The sequence below is a fragment of the Anomaloglossus baeobatrachus genome, chromosome 11, assembly GCF_048569485.1.
Source record: "Anomaloglossus baeobatrachus isolate aAnoBae1 chromosome 11, aAnoBae1.hap1, whole genome shotgun sequence".
NCBI classification, from domain to species: domain Eukaryota; kingdom Metazoa; phylum Chordata; class Amphibia; order Anura; family Aromobatidae; genus Anomaloglossus; species Anomaloglossus baeobatrachus.
The window spans coordinates 155,313,072-155,319,071 of NC_134363.1; the positions used below are offsets into that span (position 1 = coordinate 155,313,072).

The following is a 6,000-nucleotide window of genomic DNA, read 5'->3' on the forward strand; positions in this document are numbered from 1 at the left end:
TTTGCAGGGGACTTAAGTTCGTGACGCCACCCACGGGTTGTGGTGAATGGATGGACACCACCGCTGCCGTTAACTAGGCTCCCGGGGACAGTGTTGCGCAGCTTGGTGTTGACCCCATCCGTGGGTAGGGGGATGATGGTCCCGGGGGCCCGAAAGAGGTGCTGAGGCGAGAGGATGGATGCGTGCCTGGGTGTCGGTGCGGTGCGCGGTATGAAGGCACTGGTGTACTCACTATGATAAACACGCTGGAGTCTCTGGTAAACCAAACAAGATGGTGAATGGTGCCCGTAGCCGGCTGCAGTTTCCCCTTAACAGGTTGGTGGTTTCCGCCTTTCTCCTGCACCAAAAGTTACGACTCTTATGCCTAAGCAACGGTAGTCCGCTCCCCGGCTTGCTATGTGTCGGGAGAGCCCTCTTTGCCCGCAGACGCTGGCCCCTCGGGTCTCTATGCCTGGGCGGTGGCTTTACCCCAATGGTTGGGCTGTTGTCTTCAGTTGGGTCTTATGTGGGAAAGGTCCTAAAGTCCAGTCCTCAATCAGTTGATTTGACTCAGCCCAGTTGTTTCTGGGCTTCGTACTGGGTCTCAGTACCCCTCCTGGTGCTCCGGTTTCCAATCGGTTCCCCGGTTCGGTACCGGCGGGCCACCGCCCGTCCCCGGTCCCTACGGTTCCACCTGCTGTAATCCCAGCTCCTGCAGGTGGCCACCACTGTCTGCCTCTTTGCCAGAGGTGACTGGGCTCCAACCCAGACACCTGGTGTAGACTTTGGCAGGCCTGAGCACAGGTCTGCCCTTGAACTTGACTCTACTTCTCTCCAATGTCAAAGCTCAACTCTCTCTCTCCCTGTTTTTCCACCTCCGGGCCTGTGAACTCCTCGGTGGGTGGAGCCAACCGCCTGGCTCTTCCACACTGGTGTGGACATCAAACCCGGAGGGAGGTGACAAAGGTTTTGAAGTTTGGCTGCTGTCACCTTACTAAGGGGAGGGTTTGTGTGCATGGGACTACCTGGGACGACCTGACTAGTCCAGGGCGTCACATTCCCCCTTGGTTAAATGCAGACCATCCGCGGGCTGCCCGTTCACCATCGGTTTATTTTCTTTATAAACTGTAAAGAGATTTAAAACAGGTTACAAGTATAGTAACATTTGTATAAACTTCAAGGATTTGTTTCAATACTTCCCTTGCGGAAGGTACATGCGGACCGGGTCCTTCAGTCACCCACCCAAACATACCTAGCCTTGATGCTGCCCCTAAGAAATGGGCAGCACCCCTTTTCCCAGTCCAGGAACGGGCCCAGGTGTTGTTGTACGGGACGGGTGCAGGGTCTCACACCTGCTAGTCTCTCAGAGGCCCCACATCCAGGGGGCCCTTGACCCGGAGGATCGCCTCCGGTTGCAGTGGTGGCTGGCCTCGGCCATCCCTTTCCCGCAGGCCCATCCTCCAGTCTGCCTCTCCGGAGGTTGTGAAACGGGACAGGCCGGTCAAGGGACTATTTATAAACGGGACTTTGCTGCCGGCACAGTCTTCTCCAGCCACTTTCCCTCAGTCCACTACAGGGCAGCACGGGTCCCCAATGCCACATTTTACTCACAGTGACACCGTCCAGAAGAACCCCTTCTCCACTGCCTGTGGTGCGGGAACGGTGAACCGGGCTCTGTAACGGGAACTGTCCTCGCTCCTCACAACTCCCTGCCGTCCTCTACCAGGGGCTCTGACCCCTGATGGCGCCCACTGGGACTCCAACTGCAGCGGCGTTCAACAAGTCGGGCAGGGTCCGGCTCCTTTCACCCGGCGCACTGGATGGCGTCTCCCTGGAACATGGGGACGTTCAACAAAGGAACACAGGATTTCGTAGCAGCGGGTACTTAAAACATTTAAAACTTGTAAAACTTGCAACTTCAGGGCGGCTACCACCGCAGGGGACCGTACTGGCCGACGGTCTGACAATCAATCGGGCTTCTCATCCAGGAGCAGTATTTCCCTGGGCTGTAAACTTCCAACGGGAACGGCGGCGGGGGCAGCGTACACGGCACCTCTTCCTCCATGAGTTGTGCTACCTCGGGCTCACTGGTCACGGTACTGGCGGGCTCCAGCTCCCAGCTGATGAGGGACGACATGGGGGTCTGCGTGGCTTGATCTCGGTGCTGCACGGCTGCGGCAGCCCTCTGCTCATGGGCCCACACCACGGCAACCATTCTGCGGACCTCCGCCTTCCAGTCGAGCACCTGCTGCAGGCTTTGCGCCCTCACTTTCATGCAGAACCGACCCAGCTCCCGCTCCAACCAAGCAGTGGTTCCAGCGGGAAGCTCACCCGGGCCGCAGTCCTCAAAGGCTACTCCACCTCTGCTCCTTCTGGGTCCCTCTGCTCCTGCAGCGGGCGCCTCTCCGCTCCCGTCCGGGAACGCCGACATCTTTCCATCTATTCCCCCCGTGGTCTTTTCGGGGCACTTCGCTTGCCTTTTGCACCGCTCCGCTCTCAGGGGGCGGGGCTACACCTTCGCGCCCTTTTTGCTTGGAGAAGACAATTTCGGCGGGAAACTTCGCGCCACAGGAAGGTGACAAGATGGCAGATTCTGCAATTTTTCAACGGGGACTCCACTGACGATAACTTCAAGGCGCACTTCCACAGGTAAGTGGATGGGTTCAATCCTGTTCGTGACGCCAGAAGAGTCGATGTGTACCGCCCCGGGGCTCGGCCGGCTGCCGAGCCGCTTGGATCTGTGCTCGTCGGTGGGTGGCTCGAGCTCTCCACGGACCCGGGGGTCACGTCGCTCTGAAAGGGGGTTGGCGCTACACGTAGGGACTTCAGTGGGGGGGTCCACGGCCGGAGCCGCGGTGGTTTGTAGAGGATTTAAGTTTGTGATGCCACCCACGGGTTGTGGTGAATGGATGGACACCACCGCTGCCGTTGACTAGGCTCCCGGGGATGGTGTTGCGCAGCTTGGTGTTGACCCCCTCCATGGGTAGGGGGGTGATGGTCCCAGGGGGCCCGAGGGAGGTGCTGAGGCGAGGGGATGGATGCGTGCTGGGGTGTCGGTGCGCGGCCCTAAGGCACTGGTGTACTCACTATGATAAACAAGCTGGATTCTCTGGTAAACCAAACAAGATGGTGAACGGTGCCCGCAGCTGGCTGCAGTTTCCCCTTAACAGGTTGGTGGTTTCCGCCTTTCTCCTGCACCTCTCTTGTGTAAAAGTTACGACTCTTATGCCTAAGCAACAGTAGTCCGCTCCCTGGCTTGCTATGTGTCGGGAGAGCCCTCTTTGCCCGCAGACGTTGGCCCCTCGGGTCTCTATACCTGGGCGGCGGCTTTACCCCAATGGTTGGGCTGTTGTCTTCAGTCGGGTCTTATGTGGAAAAGGTCCTAAAGTCCAGTCCTCAATCAGTTGATTTGACTCAGCCCGGTTGTTTCTGGGCTTTGGACTGGGTCTGAGTACCCCTCCTGGTTCTCCGGTTTCCAATCGGTTCCCCGGTTCGGTACCGGTGGGTCACCGCCCGTCCCCGGTCCCTACGGTTCCACCGGCTGTAATCCCAGCTCCTGCAGGCAGCCACCACCGTTTGCCTCTTTGCCAGAGGTGACTGGGCTCCAACCCAGACACCTGGTGTAGATTTTGGCAGGCCTGAGCACAGGTCTGCCCTTGAACTTGACTCTACTTCTCTCCACTGTCAAATCTCAACTCTCTCTCTCCCTGTTTTTCCACCTCCGGGCCTGTGAACTCCTCTGTGGGCGGAGCCAACCACCTGGCTCCGCCCACCTGGTGTGAACATCAAACCCGGAGGGAGGTGACAAAGGTTTTGAAGTTTGGCTGTTGTCACCTTACTAAGGGGAGGGTGTGTGTGTGCATGGGACTACCTAGGACGACCTGACTAGTCCAGGGCGTCATATATATATATTTTGCACACTCACACTTCTGGACCCCGAGAGCGTCATAGGCTATGTTTTGAGGGGAAATTTTAACCCCGCGCTTTACAGTTATTCACCAAAAAACCTGCCTCCATTAAAGCGAATGGAGCTGGGAGCCACAGTGCAGCCACAACGTCAGAAGAATGCGCAGCCACGCCCTTATATGGAATGTTGGCGTGTCACAATGCAGCCACGGAAACAGACAGGCACAGACAGGGAAAAGAGTTTGAAAAAGTTTTCTTTCTTTTCATGACTCTGAAAATTGTAGATTCACATTGAAGGCATCAAAACTATGAATTAACACATGTGGAATGAAATACTTAACAAAAAAGTGTTAAACAACTGAAAATATGTCTTATATTCTAGGTTCTTCAAAGTAGCCACCTTTTGCTTTGATTACTGCTTTGCACACTCTTTGCATTCTCTTGATGAGCTTCAAGAGGTAGTCACCGGAAATGGTTTTCACTTCACAGGTGTGTCCTGTCAGGTTTAATAAGTGGGATTTCTTGCCTTATAAATGGGGTTGGGACCATCAGTTGTGTTGTGCAGAAGTCTGGTGGATACACAGCTGATAGTCCTACTGAATAGACTGTTAGAATTTGTATTATGGCAAGAAAAAAGCAGCTAAGTAAAGAAAAACGAGTAGCCATCATTACTTTAAGAAATTAAGGTCAGTCAGTCCAAAAAATTGGGAAAACTTTGAAAGTGTCCCCAAGTGCAGTGGCAAAAACCATCAAACGCTACAAAGAAACTGGCCCACATGAGGAGTGCCTCAGGAAAGGAAGACCAAGAGTCACCTCTGCTGCGGAGGATAAGTTTATCTGAGTCATCAGCCTCAGAAATCGCAGGTTAACAGCAGTTCAGATTATAGACCAGGTCAATGCCACACACAGAGTTCTAGCAGCAGACACATCTCTAGAACAACTATTAAGAGGAGACTTTGTGCAGCAGGCCTTCATGGTAAAATAGCTGCTAGGAAACCACTGCTAAGGACAGGCAACAAGCAGAAGAGACTTGTTTGGGCTAAAGAACACAAGGAATGGACATTAGACCAGTAGAAATCTGTGCTTTGGTCTGATGAATCCAAATTTGAAATCTTTGGATCCAACCACCATGTCTTTGTGCGATGCAGAAAAGGTGAACGGATGGACTCTACATGCCTGGTTCCCACCGTGAAGCATGGAGCAGGAGGTTGACCCCAAACACACTTCCAGGCTGTGTAAGGGGTATCTGACTAGGAAGGAGAGTGATGGGGTGCTACGCCAGATGACCTGGCCTCCACAGTCACCAGACCTGAACCCAATCGAGATGGTTTGGGGTGAGCTGGACCGTAGAGTGAAGGCAAAAGGGCCAACAAGTGCTAAGCATCTCTGGGAACTCATCAAGACTGTTGGAAAACCATTTCCGGTGACTACCTCTTGAAGCTCATCAAGAGAATGCCAAGAGTGTGCAAAGCAGTAATCAAAGCAAAAGGTGGCTACTTTGAAGAACCTAGAATATAAGACACATTTCAGTTGTTTCACACTTTTTTAAGTATTTCATTCCACATGTTTTAATCAACGTGAATCTACAATTTTTAGAGTCATGAAAATAAAGAAAACTCTTTGAAGGAGGAGACTTTTGGTCTGTACTGTACATATAGCTATCTACCCATCTCTCTCTCTCTCTCTCTCTCTATATATATATATATATATATATATATATAAAATATAGAAAGTTACCAGTTGAAGGACATATGTATATATACCTGTATATATATATCCATATATCTCTATATATACATAGAGATATACCGTATATGTATATGTCTCTATAGATATGGAAAGAGAGAGAGAGATACAGTATATACAGTACAGATCAAAAGTTTGGACACACCTTCTCATTCAAAGAGTTTTCTTTATTTTCATGACTCTGAAAATTGTAGATTCACATTGAAGGTATCACAACTATGAATTTACACTTGTGGAATGAAATACTTAACAAAAGAGTGTGAAAAACTGATAATATGTCTTATATTCTAGGTGCTTCAAAGTAGCCACCTTTTGCTTTGATTACTGCTTTGCAAACTCTTGGCATTCTCTTGATGAGCTTCAAGAGGT

At 51.9% G+C, this 6,000-nt stretch overlaps 1 protein-coding gene across 1 annotated transcript in view; it reads right to left on the reverse strand.

Moving 5' to 3' along the window:
- MORN1 (MORN repeat containing 1) overlaps nt 1-6,000 on the reverse strand; it is a 519,059-nt gene that overhangs the window by 37,476 nt on the left and 475,583 nt on the right. The gene's annotated exons all lie outside the window — the stretch shown is intronic.